We start from the raw sequence: 16700 nt of genomic DNA, 5'->3' as shown, positions 1-16700 counted from the left end.
TCATGACTTCTTTTGTGTTTTTTGTTGAAACTTTCACCATGAGTCATGACTTCAATAATTTGATCTATTTGTCATTGTCCATTTCTTTTTTAAATCTTAATGCGGTCTCATCTATCAGTTATTTTTTTTGTTTTTTATGAGGCTATCAACTGTTTTCTTTTTCTTCTTTTTACTTTTTTCTTTAAAGAACGAGAATGTAATGGACCTTTCTTTTTTTTTTCTTTTTTTGGCTAGAATATGATGAGTTTTTTTTATTTAAGTGCTGTTATTTTTTTTAACAAGCTAATTATGGGTTAGTAAATTGGGATTGGAAGTTGGAACTAGCATACATTTTGTTATTTAATTTTAGGTAAAAATACGAATTTGGTCCTTACATTTTAGAGTCACAGTCAATTTAGTTTATACATTTTGGTAGCAATCAATTTGATTCTTATTATTTTCAATTTGTCGTCAATTTAGTCCTATCATTTATTCATTAACAAAAAAAGCCTACATAGCTAACAGATTTTACAGCTAGCATACTTAAAGCTTACATGACTAATAAAATAATAATAAAATTCAATTGCTCTTTAAAAATGGCACGTCATCCTCATAAAAATCCAAAAAAAAAAAAAAAAAAAAAAAAAAAAAAAAAAAAAAAAACTCTCTCCACGTTTCCTTTTACTTTTTGCCCACCACAACTATAATAGTTTTTTAGTACCTATATGCTAAAGGCAATATATCCACTTAATAAAAACTTTTATGAATGATAATGAATATCATTATCTTCCAACAATAAGCAATTGAATTTTACTAAAAAAAAACAAAAAAAAAAAGATAACAAAAGACATGTGTCATTGAATTTTCTCTTAGATAAACTATAAGTTTTGAAAATTTAAACCTAGAAATCAATGTTCTTTAGATAACAAATAAAACATCTTATATTATCATTTCAACTTTCCAACCATTACTATTGTAGGGGTGAAATACCCAAAATCAACAATGGGCCTGGGGACCCACACGAAGCCTAACCATGACCCAACGGGGAATAGGGGCCCAAATGACTTCTGGCCCAACCCTCGGACACACAAATATGGGCTCAATGTGCGTCCCCTCCACAGTGAAGAATCCATCCAGGTGAACGTGGGTAAGAGAGTGAGCCTCACACAGCAAGAAAGAGGAAAATGTAAGACATCAGGGAGAAGCCACAATTGCCGCATTAAATGCAGGAAAACTACTTTTTCAGCCGCATTAATGTGGAGAAGACAGGCGAACAGTGTTTCATTGGCCAGTGCAACTCACAAAAAGATAAGGAAGATATCCGATGGGACAGGCACTCAAGTGAAGGTCCAAATGGATAACAAGTGTAAGGTCCTTATCAATTTAAGTAGGCTATATAAGAGAAGGAAATCCCCATGAAGAGGGGATCGGAGGATTGAGGAAAAAGAAAGAGAGAGAGAGAGGTGAAAGAATTCTGTAGTCTGTAACCAAGAGCAAGAGGTGCACTTATACGTCTCCTCGGATCGATACCCTGTGAACTAAAATGGAATATTCTTACGTTCAATATGCTGCATGGCATATTTCTAACTGACGTTCACTTCGTCTAGCCCTAATTCTGTAACCCGCTCTCTACAAATTCATTGTCTGGGGACTTTTGGGCCAGAACCACTTACTTGCTGGGCCTGGGCCCCAAAAACTGCCCCTACAATTGGCGTCATCTGTGGGGAGAACTTGTGTCTCGACAAGTGAAACAGTAAGAAATGGAAGGACCAGGTCCGCGCCAAACCGGACGTGCAGATTCTCAACGGCAGGACAATTTTTTAAATCTCGAACGAGGGAAGGACCAAGATAATCAACGAGAGGGCAGTGTGAACACCTCTCACACAAGTAAAAGTCTCTCAAAAGGGAAGGATCATGCGTCCCATAAGCAAAATGATCGAAAGGCTCTACAACAAGAGATTGATGATCTGAAGAAGAAGCTGCGCCGAGCGCAGCAAAAACGTCCTTCACCCGGCTCGGGCATTAGCAGTGATGAGGATAACGAATACCGGCGAAGATCAAGAACCCCTCCGAGCGAGACTTTTTCCTACGAGGAAGAGCGGCCTCGCAAACGCAGCCACAAAAGCCCATCTTACCAAGGCCTGACCAACGATGCCATGAGCAAGGCCCTGGATCGCATCTCCCAGTCGCCGTTCACGCGTAGAATAGAGAGGGCAGTGCTTCCTCGGCGATTCCATCAACCAACGTTTGCCATATACAATGGTCAGACCGACCCAGTAGAGCATGTAAGCCAATTCAATCAGAGAATGGCCGTCCACTCTAGGGATGAGGTGTTAATGTGTAAGGTGTTTCCATCCAGCTTGGGACCCATGGCGATGAGATGGTTTGATGCCCTCCAGCCGAATTCCATAGATTCCTTTAAACAGCTGATGCAGGCTTTTGGTTCCCGTTTCATCACCAGCACTAGAGTCCGTCGGCCCCTCGACTCCCTCCTATCCTTGTCCATGCAGGAAGGAGAGACACTAAAGGCCTACTCGGACAGGTACTGTGAAATGTATAATGAGATAAAAGGAAATTACGATGACGTCGCCATTAGTACGTTCAAAAGGGGCCTGCCGACGGAACATGACTTAAGAAAGTCCCTCACTGGGAAGCCAGTCACCAGCGTGCGCCAACTCATGGACAGAATTGACAAGTACAAAAGGGTCGAGGAGGACCAGCAGATGGGGAAGGGTAAAGCGAAGGTTGTCCCTCAGGAGAGAAGAGACTTCAGGTCGGACCACTTTAACAGCAGTAACAGGCCGAGGAAAGACTACGTGGAGCAGTCCGGACCTACTGGGGCTCAGGCAGTCCATGCTGTGTTCCGAGAACCATTGCACAAGATCCTGGAGAAGGTGAAATGCGAACCCTTCTTTCAGTGGCCGAACAGGATGGCGGGCGACCCCTTAAAACGCAATCAGAATCTGTACTGCACGTACCACCAGGAGCCAGGTCATACCACCGACGATTGCAGGAATCTGAAAAACCATTTGGATCGCTTATCCGAGAAGGGAAGTTGAGGCATCTATTGCACCGCCCTGAAGAATGGCAGGAACAGTCATGGTGTCGGCGATCTCACGACGACCAAATAGTGAACCTTCCACTTCAGCCGAGAACGGCTTATAGCAATCAATGACCCCGGTCCCAACTGCGGGTAGTGGAGAACTGGCCATAGAGGTGAGCTGTGAGGAGCTGGAGAAAGTACTCGTCGGATCAGACCCTGAGAGGTTTTTTTAGATCGGCTCGAAATTGCCACCACAGGAGAAGTCAAAGCTAATTGATTTTCTTTGACGGAATGAGGACGTATTCGCCTGGGATCCCTATGAGGCCCCCGGGGTTGACTCAGATCTCATATGCCATCACCTTAATGTTAATCCGGCTATAACACCAAAGAAGCAACCTCCTCGGCGGCCGTCAAAAGAACATGCAGACGCTGTGAGAGAAGAGGTCGCAAAATTGAAGAAAACTGGGATTATCAAAGAAGTATTCTATCCCGAATGGTTAGCCAATACAGTTGTGGTAAAAAAAAAGAGCGAGAAATGGCGGGTCTGCGTAGACTTCATGGACTTAAACAAGGCCTGCCCGAAGGATCCTTTCCCAATGCCACGGATAGACCGATTGGTAGATGCGATTGTCGGACACCCTCGAATGAGTTTTTTGGACGCTTTCCAGGGCTACCATCAGATATCCCTAACTGTCGAAGACCAAGAAAAAACCGCTTTTGTCACCCTAGTTAGAAACTATCATTATAAGGTGATGCCCTTCGGCTTGAAGAATGCTGGGTCGACCTATCAGAGGATGATGACTAGGATGTTTGAACAGCAGATGAGTAAGACCGTTGAAGTGTATATAGATGACATGGTAGTAAAGAGCAAATTGGTGGCCGACCACATCAGAAACCTCGATGAAGTCTTTTAAATTCTGAGAAAGTACAAGCTACGACTGAACGCATCCAAATGTTCATTTGGGGTGGGATCAGGAAAGTTCTTAGGCTATATGGTGACCCACAGAGGAATAGAAGTTAACCCTGACCAAATAAGAGCCATTCATAACCTGCAGCCCCCTCGGAATCCCAAAAAGGTCCAGAAGCTTACCGGCATGATAACTGCTTTAAACCGTTTCATCTCCCGCTCAGTGGACAGATGCAGACCTTTCTTCCTCCTATTGCACAAGTGGAAGGGTTTCGAGTGGACTGAAGAGTGTGCTTTAGCTTTCCAACAGCTCAAGGAATACCTCGCCCGACCACCAATCATGACCAGTCCCGATGCCGATGAGGTGTTGTTCGCATACATCGCAGTAGCCTCTCATGTGGTGAGCTTAGTGCTAATCCGAAAAGACAACGGCACGCAGCGACCCGTGTATTACGTGAGCAAATCGCTGCAGGAGGCAGAGACCCGGTATCTCTCCCTCGAAAAAGCTATATTGGTCGTTGTACAAGCCACGCGGAAGCTCCCCCATTATTTTCAGGCACATATAGTAGTTGTGCTAACTCAACTTCCGCTGAAATCCGTCCTCCGCAGCGCCGACTACATAGGTAGAATAGCTAAGTGGGGAACGATCCTGGGCGCCTTCGACATTAGATACATGCCTCGCACCGCCATAAAAGGTCAGGTCCTCGCCGATCTAGTAGCTGAATTTGCGGAGCCCACCATAGAAGGAATGGAAATGTCGGGGTCACCAAGTGCTGATGGGAAACTGATCAGCACAGTCTCTCAGCATGAACACAATTGGTGGAAAGCACATATCGACGGTGCAGCAAACCAAAGGGGCTTAGGGGTGGGGCTCGTTCTAGTCTCTCCCGAAAGGATAACCATAGAAAAGTCGTTGAGGCTCGGATTCTCTGCCACGAATAACGAAGCCGAGTATGAGGCACTGTTGGAGGGGATGTCAATGATCTGGAAATTGGGTGGAAAAAGCGTAAGTATATTCTCGGATTTGAGACTCATCGTGAGACGAGTAAATGGGGAATTGGAGGCGAAGGATGAAAGAATGCAAGAGTACCTTGCCCGGGCTAAACACCTGCAGACCCATTTCTATGACTTCCGTTTAACGCATATACCCAGGAGTGGGAACACCCATGCTGATTCTCTCGCAACGCTAGCCACCTCCTCGGCTCAGCCCCTTCCACGGGTTATTTTAGTTGAAGATCTCTGCCGCCCAACAACAACAGAGAAGGCCAACGGAGTTCGGGTACACAACGTCGGGGCAGGACCTAGCTGGATGGACCCTCTGGTGCTGTTCTTAAAGCGCGACACCTTGCCAAACGATAAGGTTGAGGCTAATAAAATCATGAGGAAAGCTTCTCGATTCTGGCTGTCCCAGGACTCCAAACTTTACCGACGCTCGTTCTCGGGGCCATACCTGCTGTGTGTACACCCAGAGGCTACAGAACTCATCTTGGAAGAGTTACATGAAGGGATTTATGGAAGCCATACGGGGGGTAGGTCCCTGTCCCACAGGGCCATGACGCTGGGTTATTGGTGGCCGAGCATGCATAAAGAGGCTCTGGAATATGTGAAGAAGTGCGACCAGTGCCAAAGGTTCGCCCCGAACATACATCAGCCGGGCAGAGAACTTAACCAGTTGTCCAGCCCTTGGCCATTCGCACAATGGGGCCTAGACATACTAGGACCGTTCCCCAAAGCGGCTGGGAACAAGAAATTTCTTCTCGTCGGCACCGATTACTTCACAAAGTGGATCGAAGCTGAGGCGCTGGCAAACATCAAGGACGTCGATGTCAAGAAGTTTGTTTGGAAAAATATTATCACTAGGTTCGGGACCCCGCACACCCTGATCTCGGACAACGGCCTCCAGTTTGACATCAAAGCCTTCAAAGAGGACTGTAATGAGTTGGGAATTATCAATCGATACTCCACACCGGCTTACCCACAGGGTAATGGACAGGCGGAAGCCATCAATAAAACCATAGTGAATGGGCTGAAAAAGAGGTTGGATGATGCGAAAGGGAGGTCGGTTGAAGAGTTAGCCCACGTCTTGTGGACATACCGCACCATGCCTCGCAGGTCCACGGGAGAAACCCCCTTTTCATTGACCTACGGAGCCGAGGCTGTCATCCCACTGGAGATAAACTTCCCAACACATAGGACTACTGCCTTCAACCCCATTGCTAACAACAGCCTTCTGGAAAAAAGCTTGGATCTCCTCGAAGAAAAAAGGGAGAGTGCAATGGCCCACCTAGCATACTATCAGTAAAAGCTCAAACAGGGCTACGACGCCAAGGTGAAGTCAAGGCCATTGGCGCCCGGGGATCTAGTGCTGAGGAAAGTCCTGGGCACCGCGAGGAACCCTGCATGGGGAAAACTTGGACCAAGCTGGGAGGGTCCATACTGTATCACTTCCGTAGCCGGCATAGGGGCATACTTTTTGGAAGATTTGGATGAACATGTAGTACCAGCCCATGGAATGTAAATAACCTGAAAAGGTACTGTTATTAATGAAAGACACCATTCTTGACGCCGTATTACTGTACAGCTACTTGGGTTAAGTGTTAAACAGAACCCAAGTCCTGCCTGGCTCTTCGGACCACAGACTTAGGGGAAATTAACCTCACCGCGATTTTCACTAAGTGTTAAACAGAACCCAAGTCCTGCTTGGCTCCTCGGACCACAGACTTGGGGGAAATTAACCTCGAAGCCATTTTCACTAAGTGTTAAACAGAACCCAAGTCTTGCCTGGCTCTTCGAACCACAGACTTGGGGGAAATTAACCTCAAAGCCATTTTCACTAAGTCTTAAACAGAACCCAAGTTCTGCCTGGCTCCTCGAACCACAGACTTTGGGGAAATTAACCTCGCCGCGATTTTCACTAAGTGTTAAACAGAACCCAAGTCCTGCCTGGCTCCTCGGACCACAAACTTGGGGGAAATTAACCACGAAGCCATTTTCACTAAGTGTTAAACAGAACCCAAGTCCTGCCTGGCTCCTTGGACCACAGACTTGGGGGAAATTAACCTCAAAGCCATTTTCACTAAGTGTTAAACAGAACCCAAGTCCTGCCTGGCTCTTCGGACCACAGACTTGGGGGAAATTAACCTCAAAGCCATTTTCACTAAGTGTTAAACAGAACCCAAGTCCTGTCTGGCTCCTCGGACCACAGACTTGGGGGAAATTAACCTCGCAAGCCATTTTCACTAAGTGTTAAACAGAACCCAAGTCCTGCCTGGCTCTTCGGACCACAGACTTGGGGGAAATTAACCTCAAAGCCATTTTCACTAAGTGTTAAACAGAACCTAAATCCTGCCTGGTTCCTCGAATCACAGACTTGGGGGAAATTAACCACGAAGCCATTTTCACTAAGTGTTAAACAGAACCCAAGTCCTGCCTGGCTCCTTGGACCACAGACTTGAGGGAAATTAACCTCAAAGCCATTTTCACTAAGTGTTAAACAGAACCCAAGTCCTGCCTGGCTCCTCGGACCACAGACTTGGGGGAAATTAACCTCAAAGCCATTTTCACTAAGTGTTAAACAGAACCCAAGTCCTGTCTGGCTCCTCGGACCACAGACTTGGGGGAAATTAACCTCGCCGCAATTTTCACTAAGTGTTAAACAGAACCCAAGTCCTGCCTGGCTCCTCGGACCACAGACTTGGGGGAAATTAACCTCGAAGCCATTTTCACTAAGTGTTAAACAGAACCCAAGTCTTGCCTGGCTCTTCGGACCACAGACTTGGGCAAAATTAACCTCGAAGCCATTTTCACTAAGTGTTAAATAGAACCCAAGTCTTGCCTGGCTCTTCGGACCACAGACTTGGGGGAAATTAACCTCGCAGTGACTCTCTCTAAGTGTTAAACAGAACCCAAGTCCTGCCTGGCCCCTTGGACCACAGACTTGGGGGAAATTAACCTCCCAGCAATTTTCACTAAGCGTTAAACAGAATCCAAGTCCTGCCTGGCTCCTCGGACCACGGACTTGGGAGAAATTAGTCTCGCAGCAATTTTGTCTAAATTATTGACTATCATTCTTTACACATTCACTCACTCATGCTTGGTTTTCAACGGTTAATGGCAGAATAGACATCCATTTATGATGAAAACAGAAGAGAAAGTAAAACAACAAGAATAAAGGGAAACGACACATTTCATTAAAATCCCCAAAAACAATCCTTTTACAACCATTAAACAGAACAAAATATAAAGGGTCTAACAAGTAAGATCCTACACTACTTTCCTAAATCTGATCCCTGAGCAGGCTTGGGTTGGTCGTCTGCTGGCCGGGGCCCCGAAACAGTCTCCTTAGCCTGTGCAACAACCTCCCTGATTGAAAGACTGTCCTTGGGCAACTTGTCTTTTGCGGCCGGCTGCGCATCCTCAGCTTCAGGCATAGCGGAGTCCGAGGCTAAAGCCTTCGTTGGGAGAGGCTCTTCAGGCGCGACCTCGTCAGGGATCTCACGAACATCCTCAGGAAAAAATATATTCTCAGTTTTCCTAAGATCAGAATCCGTTGGGACAGCCGCCCGGTCCAAGGCTACACCCCAAGACAGGGTAATGTATTCCTTGCATACAGTAGCCACCTCCTCGGCCAGCCTGACCTCAGTGTCCTTGACCCCGCGATCATAAGAGGCTGCCACTGCTTTCTCAGCCGCCTCCCTAGCCAGACGGGCCTCCCCCTTGACCTTCGCAAGCTCGGCCTTGAGATCTGAAACCGCCTGCTTCTCGGTCACGAGATTTTCCTTGGACTGGCGGAGCTATAGGTGTAGATCCTCAGCCTACTTAGTAGCGTTTTTAAGGCCGGCCTCCGCGCTCGCCCGGCCCTTCTTTGCCTCCTTTACTTCATGGCTCAGGCCATCGTTTTCCTTCTTGAGGTTGCCAGCAGTCCTCTCAGCAGTGCAGCGGGACTGAGCCTCATTATGAAGGTCCTCACGTGCCTTTTTGGCCCACTCCTCAGCAACGAAGATTTGCTGAGTGACCTGCGCCAGAAAAGTAGATGTTTAATTAAAAAGAATGATGAATAAATGGATGCGTAACAAGAGAACGAGATAGTAAAAGTTTTCACTTACCATTGTCATGTCCCTCTTCAGCGACATGAAGAGTTCTGGTTGCTGAGTATCCCGAAGCCCCTTCATGTCGCGAGACAAAAGAAGAGGCTGCTGCAAGGCCTCAGCCAAGAATGACGCCTCCCGACGTTGGGATTCCCACAGGGTTGCATCCCAAGAAATTGGAGCGCCATCCAGTTCGAGCCGCAGCGACCATATTCATTGCTCCCTCCGAATAGCCGCCTCGTCTCGGCTATTAATGGACTTGGTCCTCTTCTCTTTGGGCTCCTTGGTCTCTTTGCCTTTCTTCTGAGGTTTGGCTTTTTCTTGGCCAACCTCACCCTCCTCCAACTCCCCCACAGGCCTTTTTCGCCTTAAATTGAGCATGGGCTGCAGTGCCGCATCCGATATGGGAGGAGGAGGAGGAGGAGCCTTGGAGGTCGGCTGCTTCTTCGGGGCATCCTTGGAGGATTTCCCTTTGTTTCTATTGGTAAGGAGGCCCCTAAGACCAGACCTTTGTTTCAGGTCCATTCCTTCTTCTTCAAGCTCTTGGCTGGTACCAACTTGTGCGGTTACTAAACCAAGGTCAGGGGCTGCCGAGGCGCGGTCTAAATCTGAATCAGAATCCGAAAGTTCTACTATCCTGGCCGACACCTCTCCCTCCTCGACGAAGTGGAACTGGTCTATCTAATCCTTTAAAGACGAATGCGAGGAACTGGCTTCTTCCTCTGGGACAACCACTGAGGGAAAGGCACGCTGAGCAGGCAGCTGGACGGGAGGTAAATCTCTCGAAGCAAGAAAGCCTGGTATGGAGACGTCAATCCGTGCCAATCGCGGACTACCAGCCCTGATTGCTTGGCCGGGCTCCACTAGAGCACTAGTAAGGGGCACGTAGTCCAAAATCAGAAGCGCAGCTCGCAATTGCCCGTCTGCACTCATGTAAATCTCAGACCTTAGAAGGAAATTGAGTGCCTGGATGTTGACCAAACTTAGCCGAGGAGTTGTATGCGCCTTGTCTGCAAGGTCCGAAGAGAGGGTTATGTTAATCCGAGGAGGCAAACAAGCAAAGTCAGAATCGAAACAATAAAAAAAAAGGGGGAAAGATCAAAACTAAGATCCTTTCCAAGGGATCTAACTCTATGGTGCCCCACCTGGTTTTCCTGCCTTGACTAGGCAGTGAAGACCGTCGTGCCACTGTCCGGAGACGATCAAAAGGTCGTCCTTCAAGCCTTTGTTGGACTTGGGAAGGCAAGATATCAACCTCACCTCATCAGACCTAGACTTCAAGTAATATGAGTCGCCGAGGCTGTGCAATTCATATAGATGAACCACGTCATGCCATGTAAGGCCGAGGTTCATCTGATTGTTCAGGACCTCTATGCATCCCAGGATCCGAAACATATTCGCGACGCATTGGTGAGGGGCCAACCTATGACCACACAAATAATCCCTAGTTATCCTCCCCATAGGGATGGTCATTCCTCCTTCCACAAAGGTTATCACTGGAATGGCGACCTGCCCCGTTCTCCTCTTGATTATGACCTCCTCCAGAGAACAATACTCTAGACCTACCTCTGGCGGAATACGGTATTTGGCCCTGAAGCCTTCCATACCGGCCGGGGAATTTACCAATTTGTCAAGCTTACCCATCCCCCTAATCCTAGGTGACGCGAAGACGATTTACTTAAGGAGTAATGCCGAAAAAGGCAATGGAAAAGGAATGTACACTTATGGGTGAGGAACTTGCAGGAAATCTTCAAGGGGACGACTGTGAAGGCTTGAACGCTTTAAAAGGGAGAGTGCGAGAGTGCTCTGAGTGCTTGAGTGCTTGTCCAAAAATGAGAAGGAAATGCCTTTGAAAATCTTATGTATCCAGGAGAAGCCGGACAGACATACTCCCGCCTAGGGAAACGGAAATGATTCCAACCGTTGATCTAGCGTCCAACCGTCGGATCAAAATATATAAAACCGCTAAAAGCAATAATTAGCGCCGCATGGGTTATCAACCACCTCCGTCATTAATGAGGCACGTGAGAAGCATACCTCCGCGCGAGTGAAGCAGGGACCCATAGTAAATAATCCTATGAATGTCAAAATCCCGCCCTCCCTCCTCGGACAAGAAAGAAGGAGCCGGAATTTTGAGGGGCTATTGTAGGGGTGAAATTCCCAAAATCAACAATAGGCCTAGAGACCCACACAAAGCCTAACCATGACCTAACGGGGAATAGGGGCCCAAATGACTTCTGGCCTAACCCTGTTGAGCTCGGTTTGTTCTAAAAGACGTCCGAGGAGGAATGCATCCTCGGACACACAAATATGGGCCCAATGTGCGTCCCCTCCACAGTGAAGAACCCATCCAGGTGAACGTGGGTAGGAGGGTGAGCCTCACACAGCAGGAAAAAGGAAAATGTAAGACATAAGGGAGAAGCCACAACTGCCGCATTAAATGCAAGAAAGCTACTTTTTCAGCCGCATTAATGTGGAGAAGACAGGCGAACAGTGTTTCATTGGCCAGTACAACTCACAGAAAGATAAGGAAGATATCTGATGGGACAGGCACTCAAATGAAGGTCCAGATGGATAACAAGTGTAAGGTCCTTATCAATTTAAGGAGGCTATATAAGAGAAGGAAATCCCCATGAAGAGGGGATCGGAGGATTGAGGAAAAAGAAAGAGAGAGAGAGAGGTGAAAGAATTCTGTAGTCTGTAACCAAGAGCAAGAGGTGCACTTATACGTCTCCTCGGATCGATACCCTGTGAACTAAAATGGAATATTCTCACGTTCAATATGCTGCATGGCATACTTCTAACTGACGTTCACTTCGTCTAGCCCTAGTTCTGTAACCCGCTCTCTACAAATTCATTGTCTGGGGACTTTTGGGCCAGAACCACTTACTTGCTGGGCCTGAGCCCCAAAAACTGCCCCTACAACTATCATTTAAAACTCAAAATACGTAAAGAAAATTTTTGAGATGTTAAAATTTAGTGGGAGTATTTTAGACATTACATAACAAAATATTTTAAGAATCACAAGTTTTCATCTGGGTTTAATTGAGAGAATCACAATATAATATATTTACTCTTTTCCAAAATATTAAGAGAAAAATTGCTTGATTTTAAAGTTAAAGGAGGAATTGTAAATTACTCCAAACATAAAGAATGAAAAGTGTTTTTATCCTAAGGTTTTTTTTTTTTTTTTCCTTAGTATAAAACTATGTGAGGGTTTGGATACACGTTTGCATTTAAAGTTTGCGTTTTCTAGCTTTTTTTTTTTTTTCTCCAGTACGTGAACAGTAACATCACATGAGTTCAATGTGCAGAAAACAAAATGCACTGTTCATGCACTATTCACGCACTGTTCACAAGTCCTACAGCACTATTCACACATTAAAAAATTATTTTGCTACAGTGTTTTCTGTTTTCATTTTCAGCAAAAATAGTTATATCCAAACGGACCCTATGTGTTTTTTTTCTTAAAATGGTGCGTAAAGAAAAAAAATACAAAAAGTCAACATAGAAAAATTGTATGTAAAACAGTGAATTTTAGCTCAACAACTTTGAATAAACCAATAAAAATTTTTTAGAAGCTGAACAAAGTGGCACAACATTTTCATAATACCTTTATAATTTTTTAAATTTTATTTTGACTTATAAAGAATTGATAACTCAGCAGTTTTGAAAATAGTGTGATGATAACAAAATGTCTTAACATTTCCACAAAAAAATTGTTATGTCCATGATATTTTCATAACAAATTATAAACAGTATGTTGTTACAGGTAATTAAGTTTAAATAAGAATTAATAACAATTTACCACACATAGTTTGTTACGAAAGTGTTGTGAAAAATATTGTGGATGTGGCACTTTTTTTACATAATAACTTTATTTTTGGTTGTGGTTGGTTCCAATATGATATTTTATTATTTTATTTTGACCTATAAGAAATTAACACCTCAACAATTATAAAAATATTGTGCTAATTTGTTGTGTTAATATTTTATTATTTTGTGAAACATTGCGAATTGAAGAAACCAAAAATAATGTAGCAAAACTACTGTAGCTTTATGCATTCAAAAAAAAAAGTGGCTGGTGAAATAGTGCATATTGAACAAATCAAAAATACTGTAGTTTCAAGGCATTTGATCTTTTTATATATAGATAATATAATACAAAAAAAAAAAAAAAAAAAAAAAACCAAAACAAAACAAAACAAATTGATATACAAGGGAAGGAAAAAAAAAATCCATCTCACCAGATTGGCCAAATGCCTTGAATAAGTATGAAAAGTTTTTTAGTAGCATTAGAATGAGTCCAAAAATTTTACTAAACCAAAACACTATTCTTAAGCCTATTGAAAATAATTTTGTAAAACATTGCAAATTGAACAAACCAAAAATAATGTAGCAAAACTACTGTAACTTTACACATTCAAAACAAAAAGCAGCCGATGAAATAGTGCAAGTTGAACAAATCAAAAATATTGTAGCCTCAATGCATTTGCTCTTTTTATATATAGGTAATATAATATAAAACAAAACAAAAACAAATTGGTGTACATAAGAAGAAAATGAATTCATCTCACTAGATTGGCCAAATTCCTTGAATAAGTATAAAAGGTTTTTTAGTAGCATTAGAATGAGTCTAAAAACTTAACTAAACTAAAACATTATTCCTAAGCTTATTGACTCTTTTTATATAGTTAATAGATATTAATGTTTTTTATTAAAAAAAGAATTAAAAATAATTGTATTGTTTGTTGTTTGAAATCCAAAGTTGATAACTTTTTAAACTTTTAGGATTTGGATATTATCCTTTTGCAGTTTGATTACACCTAAACAAATTTTTTAATTTATTTTTTACCTGGCACCACATTTTATTTTCTAATGTTGAGCAACTAAGGTTAAATACTCTCTCTCTCTCTCTCTCTCTCTCTCTCTATATATATATATATGAGATAATAAATAAAAATTTTATTAGATTTGTAGATGTTGGAAAAGCAAACTACAATATTTGACTTTTCTAGACATAAATATTATAAAAACTAGGTTTTGTAACAAAATGAAGTATGATTTTTTTAATGGAATTTTTAATTTAGTAAATTGAAAAAGAATTTATGTACAATTTATAACAGAATCAATTACAGATAATTTTGGGATTCAAAATAATATCGAGTTCTACTTTAATAGGTGATTGGTTTGAAATATATTAATGATTTTTTTTTGTTTTTTTATTAATATTTTGTTATTATTGAATATATATTACTTTGAATTTTTATATATTAATCACTTTTAAATCTTAGTATATTAATTGTTCTTTTAAGTTGAAAATTTTTTGGTTAATTTAGAAATGTATTGATAAACCACTATTTTGTGTTATTTTGTTAGTATTGAATAGATAATACTTGAGATTTTTCATATATAATTTAATTTTGAATCTTATTATACTTTTTTCTTGAAAGGTTGAAATATTTTGTTTCATGTTATAGGCCCAAAGATGAAATCCTAGTTCTTTCGGTGACCAAAACAAGTGTGCTATTGTATCTCACATTTTAAAAAGAGATGGGCAAAGAAAAAAACTTCATTGTAATGCCAAATTAATGAACAAGTCAAAAGAATCATCGTATATCCGTTAGGAAATTCGAGGTTGTCTACAATTGTCTTCATCATACATGGGTCATATAGTCACGGACTCACCGTTCACGGCACTACATCACATTATAACTTCCAAAAGTCATTCTCGATAAGGAAAAACAGATGGGCAACGCCAAATAAACAAGCACAATTTCAAAGAGTCCAAGCAGGTGCTTTAGAAAATTCGAGGTTGTCTTCATCAAGGGGCAATATGACTTCCTATTCCATTTTCTATATAGTCAAGGCACTAGAAAATTAGGGGTTGTCTTCATCAAAGATCAATATGACTTCCTATCCCATTTTTCTATAAGTCATGGCACTAGAAAATTAGGGGTTGTCTTCATCAAGGGATCAATATGACTTCCTATTCCATTTCTATATAGTCATAGCACTACTTCACAATATTAGTAGTGTCCCAAAAACCAATCTTGATAAAGCCAAATAATCAAGTAAAAAGCTGAAACAGCCATGACCAAATTCGAGGTGGTGTTCATCACAACCCCTGCAATCGGACAACTAGTTCCAATTGTTGAGTTTGCACACCACCTTATCAATTGTGACCCTCGATTCTCTATCACTATACTCATCGTCACCTTGCCCCAAAGACCCCTTGTCAACACTTATGTCCAATCATGTGTTGCCACGTCAGCCTCCACAAATATCAACTTCGTCCACCTCCCTCCTGTAGACCTTCCCTCACCTGATCAACTCCAATCTTCCATAGGATGCATATCATTATTCGCTGAAAGACATAAACCCCATGTTAAGCAAGCAATCACAAACCTCATGGCAACTGAGTCGGACTTGGACTCGGACCGACGACTCGTTGGGTTTTTCATCGACTTGTTTACAACTTCCATGATCGATGTAGCCAACGAGCTTGACATCCCTTGCTACCTTCACTTCCAATCTACAGCTGAATTTCTTGGCTTCATGCTTCATCTTCCAGTCCTAGACACCCAACTCACCACTGAGTTGGCTGAGTTGGACACTGAGTTGGTCATTCCGAGTTTTGTAAATCCAGTTCCTCCAAGTGTGTTGCCTTCTGTGATGTTGGAGAAAGATGGGTACTCTTTTTTTTTACAGAATGCACGCAGGTACGTTGAAACAAAGGGTATAATCATAAATACATTTTCTGAGCTTGAGCCTCATGCACTTAACTCGGTCTCTACGAGTCAAGTGCCACCGGTTTATCCCATTGGGCCTGTTCTTGACCTTACTGGATCGGCCCAATGGCACCCAGACCGGGCCCAGCATGAAAGAATCATGAGGTGGCTTGATGATCAACCTCCATGAACGGTGGTATTTTTGTGCTTTGGTAGCATGGGAGGTGTTAGTGGGTCCCAAGTGAGAGAGATTGCTTTTGGACTTGAACTAGCCGGGGTTCGATTTGTGTGGGCTTTACATGAGCCACATAAGGCCCAATTTGGCCTCTCGGATGACTACATGAGTCTCGAGAAAGTTTTACCAAATGGATTTTTGGAACGAACAAATAAAATTGGATTGGTGTGTGGGTGGGTTTCACAAGTGTCAATTCTAGCCCACAAAGCAATAGGAGGATTTATATCACATTATGGTTGGAATTCAATTTTAGAGAGTTTGTGGTATGGTATACCAATTGCCACATGGCCAATATATGCTGAGCAACAAATCAATGCCTTTCAGATGGTGAAGGAGTTGGGATTAGCAATTGAGATTAGGTTAGATTATAGGGAAGGTAGTGATTTGGTGTTGGCAAATGAGGTAGAGAGAGGAATAAACTGTTTAATGGATTATGACAATGAGGTTAGGAAAAAAGTAAAGGAAATGAGCAAAAAAAGTAGGGTAGCTATGATGGAAAATGGCTCCTCATATGTGTCACTAAGAGCACTAATTCAAGAATTAGTGCTATGATAACTCAAGGTGGACCTAGTTAATGTTTTGACTACCTTCACTTTTTAATCAAAAAATAAAAATAAAGCATAGATGGAAGGAGCTTTTCAGAGTATGCCATATTAGCAAAGCTTGAAAAACAAGATCTGTAAACCTACTATGATGTAGGGAAAAATTTATAATTTGA

The 16700-nt window shown here is 42.8% G+C and overlaps 1 pseudogene; it reads left to right on the top strand.

The window, feature by feature from the left end:
• The first annotated feature begins 15062 nt into the window (after nt 1–15062).
• Nucleotides 15063–16700, top strand: LOC115969550 (annotated as a pseudogene).

This window comes from Quercus lobata, chromosome 11 (genome assembly GCF_001633185.2).
Source record: "Quercus lobata isolate SW786 chromosome 11, ValleyOak3.0 Primary Assembly, whole genome shotgun sequence".
NCBI lineage: Eukaryota > Viridiplantae > Streptophyta > Magnoliopsida > Fagales > Fagaceae > Quercus > Quercus lobata.
The sequence above is the reverse complement of the archived record's forward strand: the minus strand, read 5'-3'. Positions and strand labels throughout refer to the sequence as shown.